This window comes from Chaetura pelagica, unplaced genomic scaffold (assembly GCF_000747805.2).
Source record: "Chaetura pelagica isolate M959 unplaced genomic scaffold, ChaPel_1.0 scaffold109, whole genome shotgun sequence".
NCBI lineage: Eukaryota > Metazoa > Chordata > Aves > Apodiformes > Apodidae > Chaetura > Chaetura pelagica.
The window spans coordinates 7,295,517-7,307,938 of record NW_009970725.1 but is presented as its reverse complement, the minus strand read 5'-3'; positions in this window follow the sequence as shown (position 1 = coordinate 7,307,938).

Below are 12,422 nucleotides of genomic sequence, written 5' to 3'. Positions count from 1 at the left end.
CCTGCTGAAATCTTTTCTCTTGACGAACAAGCTTCCTCCAGTTATCTGGCATGCTACTTCAAAACTTGAAGCAATGATTCAAATGCCCTCCACCGTCTGAACCACTGCAGATAGTTACCAAATTTAATAAGTTTTGAATTGGTTATGGATTTTTTGTTGGAACAGTAGTAAACAAATTAGAAAATTAATGCTGTAAATTATTTATATATGTATATATAGCACATATATATATAAAAGAAAAGCAGTACTTTGACTAAGCTATGGTTTGCAAGATATTGATGGCATCAGGCAAAATTGTTTTGTATAATTAAATGCTTAGCTTTACTTTTTATGTAAAGTGCAGCATTTTCCATATTTTGTGTACTGCATCTTATTGATCAGATGTTTAAAATTATTTTAAATATTGCATTAAAGCAATTATTTTATTAAAAATACTAAGTTGGTCACTCGTTTCTTCATGTGCAAAATTGGGCGTCTGAAGCTGTCATCACCATGACTAATGGCGTGGCTCTGGGAGTGATCCCCAGCTATCTGCCCATCACACGAGTGGGGCTTGGTGGCCCCACGTGACGTGAACAGCAAACATAGATTTTAAGGCTTTTAAACAGAACTAGGTGACAGAGCAAAGAATTACTTGAGGCGGGGGGTGGGCAGGGAAAAAAAGCAACCTCGCATTTTTCTGATTTCCCTCAGTCAGCACAAGGGCTGGGGTTTTTTTGGGTTTTGTTTTTTTTTGGTTTGTTGTGGGTGTTTGTTTTTTTTAAACAGCTGGGCAGAGGTGAGCACTTTGCACATGTTCTGGGAAGTAAAAACACAGAAACCATCTCAGACTTAAGCAATATGCGTTGTCCTACATTCTTTTTAAAGCAACTCACAATTAATTAAGTGCAGGTTGGAGAACAAAGATGAGCATCTGCATATTGCCTTGCCTCTTCATCCTCTTTAAATCCATGTGCTACTTAGAATGAGAGATGTCAGAGAAAATAACCTAATTGAGAAGTAGATGTTTATAAAGTATGATAGATGATTCAAGGGTGTTCATGGCCTGCCTACAATGCAGATCACATGCTTTCATTGCTGCCACAGCAAGTTGTCTCTTTCACCTATAGTTCCTGCCTCTGTGCCACCTCTTCTTTCCCCTCAAAACACACATCAAACCCAAAAATTTTATTCTCTAAGGAGTAACAGATATTTTCAGAAACACTTTTCAGACAGGGACAGACAAGGGCTAGGTGCAAAGGCTAGAAATATTTGTCTCCTTCCCAGGGGTTCAGCCTGCCTCTCATTTGAGCTCAGCTTTGCTTCTGTGGCACTTAGGAGACATTTGGACTTTGCTCAGACACAGCAGGAGTTAAAGGAGAGATTACCAAGGGTTCACTTCTGTGCTTTTCCCCAATCTTGCTGCACTTTATCGGATTACTAAAATTCCAGTCATAAGGTGATGAGGACAAACCCTGCCATTGTGCTCCCTTGCCTTAGTTCTTGCCATGCTTGTGTTCCAGCTTGAGGACCTAGCAGCTGAGCTGTCTATGCCACCAATGCTGCGAGGGATCTAGGCACTTCTTGCTGTCCAGATGGCCTGCTAGCCTAGTGGCTATTTCTGATACACTGAGCTGTCTAGGCAATTGTCCCTGCCTCCCAAGTATTCAGCCTTTGGAGAAAACAGTATATATAGTTGCGGGGGGGAAGCTGTTGTTGCTGGTTCCTGACTACTCTCTTAGCAGAGTAGTTTTATATGTTACATGTTGACAAAAGGGGCCCTGTACTCCTCCTCCAGCTGCTGCTTTTTCCCTTTATTGCCATTTTCATCATCCAGCCTTTTGCACTGTCTTTGACTCCAGCTTTTCCCTTTCCCCCCTGGGAAAGACTAGCTTGAGTGCACTAACATACCCCACAGCTTTGTTTGAGGTTTAATGAGGAAGGTAGTGGGGGCCCATGAGACGTTGCTAGATGATTCCTCAAAGCCATTGCACTCTCTTGGACACTTCGACATGAGTAGCTTAAGGCTACTTTTTGCATCAAGTTGTTATAGGCCTCCTCTCTGGTAGGCACCTGTGTCCTGCCATGTGAGTGCACTGCTTGGCAAAAAATGCCATCAGCCATTCTCCAGGTTCATCTCTGCTCTGTTCTTTGCTTTCCCCTTCATTTGTAGTCACTGGGGTGAAGAAAGAGAGACTAGGGCAAATGAGGATGTCCTGAAGGGCCAGACAGTCCAAGTGATTGGACTTGATGAAACAGACTTGCTCCCAGCAGCTTTTCAAATGAGAGCGGCTGGGTTTCTGAGGCCAAGTGCAGCACACGCTTCCTTCTGCACATAGCACACATGATGTCTACACATCCTCCAAGAGCTGGATCGAGCCATTGCTATCCAAAGTCCCTTGGCTGCAACCTGCAGATAACTCTTCTGGAGATAACTGCAATCTGCAGTGGAGGCTTTACTCCTTTGATGAGTGCAAAATTGAGTACTATGACTGAAGAGCATAGCACACAGGACCTCTCTGGTTTGTCACTTTTGGTATTGGGCTTGTTGCTACTTGCCAGTGGCTTATCCTACTCTCACCTAGTAGGAAGGCTACCTGTCTGCAGGCCACAGTCCCAGTGTTTCACTTGGTGCAGGCCTGTTGTAAGCTAGGTGAGCACCCCTTTTAGCTTTGTAACAATTTGAAGGAACAGGTAAGAAACCTGGGCTTTTCATTCCAGATAGATCAGTCCTTGTTCCTACCACCTCTTCTTCTTCTCTTCTACTATGGGCATGAGCTGGTCACTCCTTTCCTGTACTTTGTAGCTATTCTGATGTGTTTGTTGCTAACTTTGCTACCCCAGTCCCTCCTCAGGATCCCCAGCTTCACAGTTCATTTCCAGACAGCCTGCTTTTGAAAGGGTTTTGCTGTGAAGGAGGAAGGAAAAGGAGGATCTCGATCCTGGACTTGAAAGTTGTATGGCTGCTCTGGGATGGAAGGGGGTGGTGGTGCAGGTCAGCTCACACATGCCCTGAGCTGCTATTTTCTGTGCGGGGAGCACAGATTCTCACAGAAAGTCTGTGTTTCATGGTGGCCAAGACTTCTGCCATTAACTCTTGTCTTCAGTCAAGAGTTTTCTAGAAGGTCCTTGCAGCAGTAAGTACTTCCCACCTTCCAAGGGTTGTTTGCCTGGCAGGCTTGTTTCTTCAGAGCCACCTAGAGTTCCTGCCAGAGACCCTGTCAGAGCCTGTCGTCTGTTCTCTTCCTCAAACCCCATCTCACAGTCCCACAACTCTTCCAGGTATCTCCTCTTCATCCTCTTTCTGTCTCAGAACTAGGAAAGGATATAACTGTCTTGTGTGATTAAGCTGGACATTGGGTGGTATCAGGACCTGCACTGAGGCCCCGGGGGGTGACCCGTATGTGTTTCTCCAGAGCTTTGCCCATCAGTTGTGTCACTGCTTCCCTGGGGCTGTGTCCTGGCAGGAGGGAGCAGAGGTGGGGGTGGGGTCAGGGTCTTGTGTGCTGTACTGCTAAAGCAAAGATGTCACCTTCATCTCAGCACCTTGGCGCGCAAGCTCCTGCTGTACAGGCTTTCCTTGGACAACGGCGGTTATCGGTAAGGAGTTAATTCTCTCTACCAGATCACAGGGAATAGTATTTTCAAATCTACTTGGAATGAAAAAACTATCCGACAGATCATCTGTATCTGTTTTTGAGAGCTAATTCATAATCATGTGTAGTTCCCCAAGCTTCTTGAGATATTTGCACTTGCACTTTGAAGTGTTCAGCGTGACGGGGTTTATTATTTACAGTTATTTGAAAGTGTTTCTTATTTCTGTCCTTAGAAGCTGGAAGGGAATAGGGAGAGTATTTTTTTTTCCACGTAATTAGGTGTGAATATACATGTACTCTTTGTGTCTAAGGATAGCTAAGTAACTTTTTAAAAGAAATACCCTACTTCTTGTAAAGGCTGAGTTATAAGAGCTCCCAGGTGTGAAACTCAAACAACAGGGAGAGAGGGAGGAAGGAGACAAATTCTTTTAAGAGGTTGCAAGTTTTAATGTGTTAAAATCCTTTGATACCTTTGTGTAAAATTGGGCAGAGAATAAAGACTCCCTTGAAGAGCTGATCAGTGGGACTTCTCAAGAAGGAAGGGTAGGAAAAGGAGAAGGCATTCGGAGGATTGAAGACAGAGCTTGCTTCTCTCCAGGAGCTTCAGTGATACGTTTTGTGTGTTCTGGCTGAGGCTTTCATTTACAGAAAAGACACAAAAGAGCCTTTCTAGAAAAAGTAAAATACTTCAAAGTAGGTGGGTATGTGTACGCAGGCTATGTATTTAACAAATCAACTGAGGAAGAAATTCTTAAACAGTTGCCTCCTGTTCAATGCAGTTTTTTTAATTTGTGTCTCTTAAAATTTGGAAAAACCCTCTGTAGTTCTCCCTCTTGGAAGGAGTGGCAAGAAGGATTATCGCCAGCTGCAGCCCAGGGCTGTGGTCCAACCACAGAGCTGAAACACTGGGGGATGCAGGACAGGGGGACATATGCTGTCCATGGGAGTCAGTGGCCTGCCTGGTACTGAAAGAAGAGGCTGGAATGGGCGAAAGATGTGCAGATACAGTAGATACCAGAAGCTGTGCAGATACAGTATGGGCTATTCAACATCTCAGATGCGAAGCAGTTTTTCTCCACTGATGTGAATGAACCACAGACAGAGGCTTGCAGCCCATGTAAGCATCTTCCTTGTGTCGAGTTGACATGGTAATCAGGGTTGTGCGACCTCTTGTGAAGGCTGGGGCTGTAATTTTCTGCACCCTGCCTTTCACCAGCCGATTCATCAGCCCTTTGCAGCACGGCTGGTAGGCACTGCAAACTCCAAACAGCCTCATCTCACACAGCTCTCAGAGTCTTTGCTTCTAATTTGAAAGTTTTAGCCTTCTTTATTACAGGGGAAAAAAAAAATAAAATTGAAAGTGACCCAAACTTCAGGTACAGAGGGCAAATATTAAAAGTAAGGTTGGTTTTTGCCTTTGAAATTCCTCGCTTCTTGGAGACTGTTGGTGAGTGATGCCCCAGAGCTGGGGAGGATGGCTCCTGAAAGAGATCCCCTCAAGTGGGTAATCATCCCTTCACAGCAGTCTGCTGGGGATGCTGAAACTGAAATCAGTGTTTCGAGTTTTTTTTCCCATGCCGTAAAGAAGAATCTGTGGGAAGGTTCTGCCTATGTCCTTACACAAAACCAGGATATCCAGTAATTAGTGAGAGATACCTCTAGGGCAAGCTCAAATTTTGCAACACTTCCCAAGGCAGGGAAAATGCCCTGGGCTAGGGCAGTCTTGGGAAGAAAGTGAGTCAGGAGGCCTTTTTTTTTTTTTTTTTCTTTTTTTCAGGGTTTTGTTTTGTTTCTGTTTTTTCCACTATACTCATACAATCATAGACTGTTAGGGGCTGGGGAGGACCTCTAGAGATCATCTAGTCCAACCCCCCTGCCAAAGTAGGATCACCTAGGGCAGGCCACAGGTGAACGCATCCAGGGAGTTTTGATAGTCTTCAGAGAAGGAAATTGAAAAACCCCTCTGGGCAGCCTGTCCCAGTGCTTGATCAAGTCAAAACTTAAGACGACTTTGCAGGGACCCATCTCTCCCAGACCTCCCTATACCTGGGTGAGGTTCCTCCAACCCCTGAAGTAGATGGCTGCCATTTTAGGCTTTTTCTTTATTACAAGCTAAACTTTTTGCAGTCCTGAGCCACAGCTGAGTTTCCAATGATGGCTGGGAGCAGGGAACCCAAGGTGACCCAGGGACAGTGTCCCCCAGGGAAGAAAGCCAAGGAGGGGCAGTGTAGGGTGGCACGGGGGCAACGGGTGGTGTGGGGCAGCAGGTGGGACATGGGGGCAGCAGGTGTCAGGGTCTGGCAGTGACTGTCCTGCAGCTCCTACATGGGGAGCTGGTTCCCCAGAGGGGCCTCGATGTTGGAGGCACCCCTGGGAAAGCCGCCTCCTTGGCCGAGGGCCCAGAGGAGACAGCAGCGCCCCGGGGCAGCTGGGCATGCCCAGCCCAGCCCAGCCTGCCGGGCCCATGGAGCTTCCACAGGATGGCTCTGCCCCTCAGCTGGGCTGGGCTGGGGTCTGGAGCCTCTTGACCAGAGGATCAGCTTGTAAGGGGCGTGGGTAGGAGGCGTCTCTGCCGGAGCCCTTGTTGAGCCCTTGTTGGGCCAGCCGATCCCCCCTGGGTGCTCCTTCATTCCTCACAGCAATATCAACAGCACCATGTGCTCAGTCAGCTCAGACATGCCCCAAGTTGAGGAAATCTCCCTGACAAGCCAGTCCTCATAGTGGAAAACAAGGCACACGTAAGAGGCTCAAGCTCCTAACATTGGGATGCAGCAAAAATTCTCCCTGGCTCTTTGAACAACAATCTTCAGCCACATATAACTGAGATGCAGGTGCAGTAACCCAGCTCACCTTTTGCACTCTCTCCTTTTATCCCCTCGACCTGGTTTCTATGGTGTTGGATCTTTTTCCCACCTCCCTTTTCCCCCCACAGCTGCCTTAGTTTTGCATTTTGCCCCCATGCTTGTGCCTTGCAGCACAAACACACTGTAGCCCTGCCTGCCTTCCCTTGATGGTCTCCCTGGCCACTGTCTTTTCTCAGTGTTTTAAGCCTGGGGAATTATTTGTGAACATGTAGTAAACTGTCTTCTTCATCCGAGCACCCTCTGGCCTGGCTTTTAACTTCTGTGCTCAGGTGAAACCCAAGTGAAATGCTCACAGCCAAGCAATGTCCAGATGGGGTGCTCCTTCCCTCATCTTGCACGGCTTGTTGGGCACTTCTGCTCTTCCCCAAACCTTGCTTTCCTCTTCACCTTCCATGACTGATCTCTTTCTCCTCCCCATCCCTCAAATAATCTGTTACTCTTGGATGACTACTGTCCTTTCCCAGTCTTCTTCAGGTTTGTTGCTTTGATTACATTCCATAGGAGGTATCTCCTGCACAAACAATTGCTGCCACCTGTCTGGGCTAATGGCTCACAGGTCTTGATTGCAAATCCATTGTCCTCTGCACAGGTAGAAATTGTGAGCACCTGGAGACCCTCTGGGCATGCTGATCTGACAAATCAAATTCAGTGGGGGTAAAATAAGACTCAGTTACTTCCTCTTCCCATGATCTCTTTTAATGACTAAAAAATGTCACCCCTGTTGCACTTGCCCTCTCAAGCGCTTCCAAATCTTGGACTTGACTTCTCCTTGAGGAGTGCTGGCTGCAGAGGTCTCCACCATCATCTCCAGCTTCTCAAGGGGTTGGAGATGCAGGTTCCCTTCTCTCCAGGGGAGAACAACTGGGGTGGATGAGTTCTCCTTTCCTGGACCTCCATGTGCACGTAATGCAGAGAAGAGGCAGGCTGTCCCAGGCAGCCACAGTGCTTTTAGGCTATTTAGCTGTTTGCTCCCTTTTGGATATCTCCTTCAAGTTGGGCTTTGCAATAATGCAAATAAAAACTTGCCATTGTCAGGCTTCCTGCAGCACCACAGCAAATGCAGTGAGAAGGAAGCACTTGCTTCTCAGGAGCTTGAGCCCTGTGTTGGGGATTTCCCTCCATCTAGTTTTGGAAGTTTCCCTTCCTGATGTGCCATCCTCTGGGGATCTCCTTGGTACGTTGCTTGAGGCAGTGGAGACCCAGGGTAGCAGGGGCTATTTACACCTCCCTAATATTTACCACAATTAAGCCCATTCTTGAAATTAGCTGTGAGTCCCAAACCCACCAACAAGGCCACATCTTGTAGCACCTTCCATGCCTGGTCCTGCATGCTCAGAGCATGCTGCCACCCAGTTCAGGGTTGGCACCCTGCAAACCTTTCCCTTGCAGCAGGGCTCCTCTTTGCTCCCTGACTGCTGCTCTGTCTCCAAGAGGGCAGGGATCCCTTGCAGGGAATGGAAAACAGTCTCCACTCCCATGGGTGTGGGGTTTTGCCTTCTATCATGCCAGCAGCAGGCTGGCTATGGAAATACTAATGCTGTTCAGCACAGGCTTTGGATAATTATTCTGTTTCTTTGAGCTAAGGTAGCACTTATACCCCTGATTGATATCTATGGCAATTAAGATTCAGTCCCTGCCATGACTGGGTGAAAACAATACGAGAGGAAAAAAACAGGAGGTTTTTTGCTGCCTGTCTGGACATTGGGCCAAAACTCTCACCCTTAACTTCCCAAATCAAGACCACCTTCTTTTCATGACCCCAGGAGAGGCCCTTAGGTGCTCTCCTAGGGAATTATATGCCTGTATGCATCCCAGACCTCCATCCCCAAAGTAGCTGATGGAGGCAGGAGCTCAGCTGTCCCATGGAAACACATGGTCATGTCCACCACGGTGGTCCAGAGCTTGTTCACCACCCCCAGCATGGCTGCAGTGGGGGGACAGCATTTTTCTGCTGCTTTTTGGGGAGAGAAGCCCTCACCCAGTCTATCCCACTTCAAGGAAAAGCAAGAGAGGGAGGAGTTGCTCCAACCCACCATGGTTATTTTAGACTATAAAGTTGTAGGGGATTTTTTGTTGTTGTTGTTTATTGAGCAGTTCACTGTGAATTTAATAGATGAGTTTTGCTATTGGTAACAACTCCCCTAACCCCCAAGCAGTTTATTTCAAGTATACAAGACTAAAAAAGGGAAAAGTAAGAACACCTCTGGGGAAAAAAAAAGAGGTTGGAAAACGGCATAGGATTGCCAAACCCACATGTTCAAAAAGCATGAATCAGATCTCTAGGAATTGCAAGACTGGTGGTCTGAATTTCAAATACAAAATCTGGGCAGTTTCTGAAGGGTATTTCCCTCCGTGTTTTCAATGCTCTAGGGGAAGGTGCATGCCCTGTGCTAGGGAGAGACTGCTGACAGGCTGGAGCCAAGGCTTATGCGTGTTTATAGGAACCCATCCTCCCTATACTGAAGCCTGAGAAGGTCATCCCATCCTCCCAATCCCCTAATCCTTCTTGATTGCAGTGCTCTCCCCAGCTTTGGGGCATTGCTTCTGCTCCCTGACATCCCTGCTGAGCTGCCTGGAAGGATGGCTGAGCCCCAGTGCTCATATTGCCATGGCAGGGAACAACAGCTGCTTGCACCAAGGTCTGTCTTCTCCCCATGGATTTATGAGAAAGCGACATCTCTGTTTTGTCCCACAGACTTTAATGAGAGCCACTGCTTTGAATAGTTCAAAGATGTATGTAACCTAGGCTGTAAAACCAAGGCAGGGAAAGTTGCCCACAACACCTGTTTTGGAGGAACTTCCGTACTACGCAAGAGCTCGCTGTAAGACAGAGCTGAAGAAACTTTATCTGGGGGTATAAGTGAATATGTCCTCCCCTAACGTCACCCCAACCCCCCAAAAACCTGGGAAGGATAGCACTCTGGTGGACTTCCCCCAGTGCTAGACTAAGTCACCCAATTCCTTGGCACCTCAGCCCCCAGGCAGTGAGCAGCCTTCACCCACATCTCCAAATATGGATGTGCTGGCAGGAGAGGGAAGAAGCTTCCTCTGTCTCCTGCCTCACTTGAGGGCCTCTAGATCTGTAGCTGATCTAAAATGCTGTTGCCCAACTCAGCCTTGCAGAGTCAGCTTTGCTGCAAGTCCTTTCTTGTCTATCCCTCTGGAGTCCCTCAGCCACTGCCAATGCCACATTGTTGGTCTTTGCAAGCTCTTTGATTGTGCTGCTGCTGCTCGGTTGCAGCTGTCTGCACTGAGGGACCAGCAGAGTGACCTCTGTGGGAGAGGACTCCCAAAGATTATTGCCTCCACAACACCATGAGATTGTCTTCCCAAGCCCAGGCACGTTAGTGTTGTCTCACTGCGCTGGACCAATGTCTCTTCTGCTTCAGCAGAAGCCACTCTCACCCTTGCATGTTGCCCCCTTGTTGCTCTGACGTCCCAGCTCACAGTTACAGGAGTGTACCCGTCAGGACTCATTGGTGTGAAATGTGGGGAAATCCCAGACTGTGTGGCTCTTCCCAAGCTCCTATCGGGTAAGCAAATTACCTGGCGCAGGGAGAGGATTCAAGAGTTAGAGGGAATTGCATGCAAATGGATAGAACAACGAAAAAGCCCCATGACTTCTGAGGCTGAAGTCTGCAGTTGGCAGTGCACCTGCATTGGTGAGGGGTGGAGCTGCAGCCATGCAATGGGAAGAGCCCCACAGCCTTTCTCCTTCCAAGCTGAGCATCATATTTTGCTCCAAAGCCCTTGTACCACCCACACATGGAAGAGGAATGCAAGTGACTTTCAGCCCGATGGGCAGGGACAGCAACAAGTGGGCAGTGAAACCACTGGTGTGTAACAGGAGCAGTAGCTCTTTCAAGGGTAGCTCACGAGCAGGAGCTGGTTGGCTTCCAGGGCAGGAATGACTCACAGCCACTTTATGGTTACCTGTGAGCTGCCGTGCCCAGCTCCAGGCTCCCTGGGGCCTTCTGCAGCAACGTCTGCTTCCTGAGTTCAGTGAAAGGGAAAAGGTGCCTGGCTCCCTATTGATGAGAGTGAATTAATCCGCTCTTGCCCTAGGTTGGAGATAATACCAATAGCACCAAGCACTCCCTCCTGCTGCATAACAAGCAAGTGTGGGAGTATCCTGGCCTGAAGGACCAGGCATATTAGCCTGACCTGTAAGTGAAGTGCCTGTATCAAAGAAGTAGTGAGAATAACATGCACATACACAGCCAGCAGCAGCACTACCTTGTAAACGTGCCTGCTTGCCTTGTTAGAGGCCCTTTATCTAGCAGATGATAGTCTCATTTGCCAATACAAATACATACTTGCTAGTGGAAGGCAAACATGGTGCATATAGCACAGGAGAAGTTGAAAGAGCAGAATGAACCCAGCACATTTATTAGAGTTCCCAGGAAAACAGCACCATCAGAGCCCAGGAGGACAGACCCAGCAGAGTTCTTGCTTTGATTCCTCTTCTCCCAGTCTCTCTTCAACGACAGCTAGCTGAGGGGGAAAGAGAAGACCAGAAGAAGTCCTTCTCAATGCTCACTGGGGTCACATATGGTACATCAGCCTACACTGTTTGTTGGCTCAAGGTGGTGAGACCTTTGGCTGCTGCCAGACCAATTCTGTACTGTAGCATCTGCAGAGAAGGAAAATTAGCTCCCTTTTTACTCTCAGTCCATAGATGGCCCTTACAACCCTCTCTTGCTTGCAAGAACAGAGCAGCCCATGTGGGCCATGCTTTCCAGGAGATCTGCCAACACAACACGTGGGCCTCCTGGTCCCTCACAGCTTTGGCTCCAGGGACAGTGAATGTGGAGCTCCATGGCAAGGCTATGTCTGGCTGCTGCCCACCAGCAAGAACTGTGCTACAGCTGCAGCTTCACTGAATGCTGCTCTAGGTCAACACAGTGAGCACCCTCCAGGTCTCTTTGGGGTTCCCACCCTTCCTTGGGTCCAGGAGTGCACAGTGTGGGGTGCAAGGCTTTGCCTTCCACTTGTCCATGTATCAAGCCTAATGAGTGAATCCTACTTGCTTGGTTTTCTGATTTACCTTTCCATGTCCAGATGCTGCCTGCACTCAGCTGGCGAGCCATTTCCCACAGCCCCCTTGCACTCTTCTCCCAGCAGTCTCTCCCCACGGTGCTTATTTTGAGACTCAGCCCAAGAGCGGCACGTGAGCTTTTTTACTCATCCCAAGCTCCTCATCAAGTTCTCCAGTGTGTGCAGGCTCTGGAAGAGCTCTCAGATTGCTTTCATTAAGAAATACCTGCCTGGTTTTAGCTACGTGTGCCGTCAGTCTGCTGAACTCCCTTTCTCCTTTGAAGGGGAGGGCTTTTACACTCTTTGCTGTGAACTTTCACTGCTCGCAAGGGTACTTTGGTCTGGGCAAGGTGGCCTCAAATGGGATGGCTTTAGTCTTGACTTCTGAGTACCACTGACTCTTTGAGACTGGATGTGCTGCTTGGTCTTTGCCCTCAGAGCAGCCGCCCTTACCCAGCTAAATTCAGCTGGGGGAATTCCACCTGTAAGACGTGCAAGTAAGGGCAAAGACATCCTCTGCCTTGTCCCTGTCAAGTTTCTGCTCCCCAAGGCCTTGCTTTCTCTGTTGGTAGTTCCTGCATGCAGCAGCAAGTCTGCTCCCCAAGTGTTTCGCTAAAGCCCAGATGCCCACACATTTTTTCCATTGTGAACCTGGCTAAGTCCCTGCCAGCTCATGCAATCAGCTATTGTTAAGTAATTGTTTGAGTCATCCACTGAGCCCACGCCCAAGCAGGCTTTCTGGATTTAACATATGGGAGATTCGCTACTGTTGGCTTCTGGGTACTCTGACTCCTGCCTCCACCCAGGAGGGCAACAGCAGCCGAGACTCTCCAACTTGGCTAAATGTGGCCATTGTCATGCCCATCCTTAGGTCCCCGCTCCCAGCCACCAGTACCAGACACTATGTGACACAGAAAAGCCACTTTTCCCCCATGGTGGAGCTTGC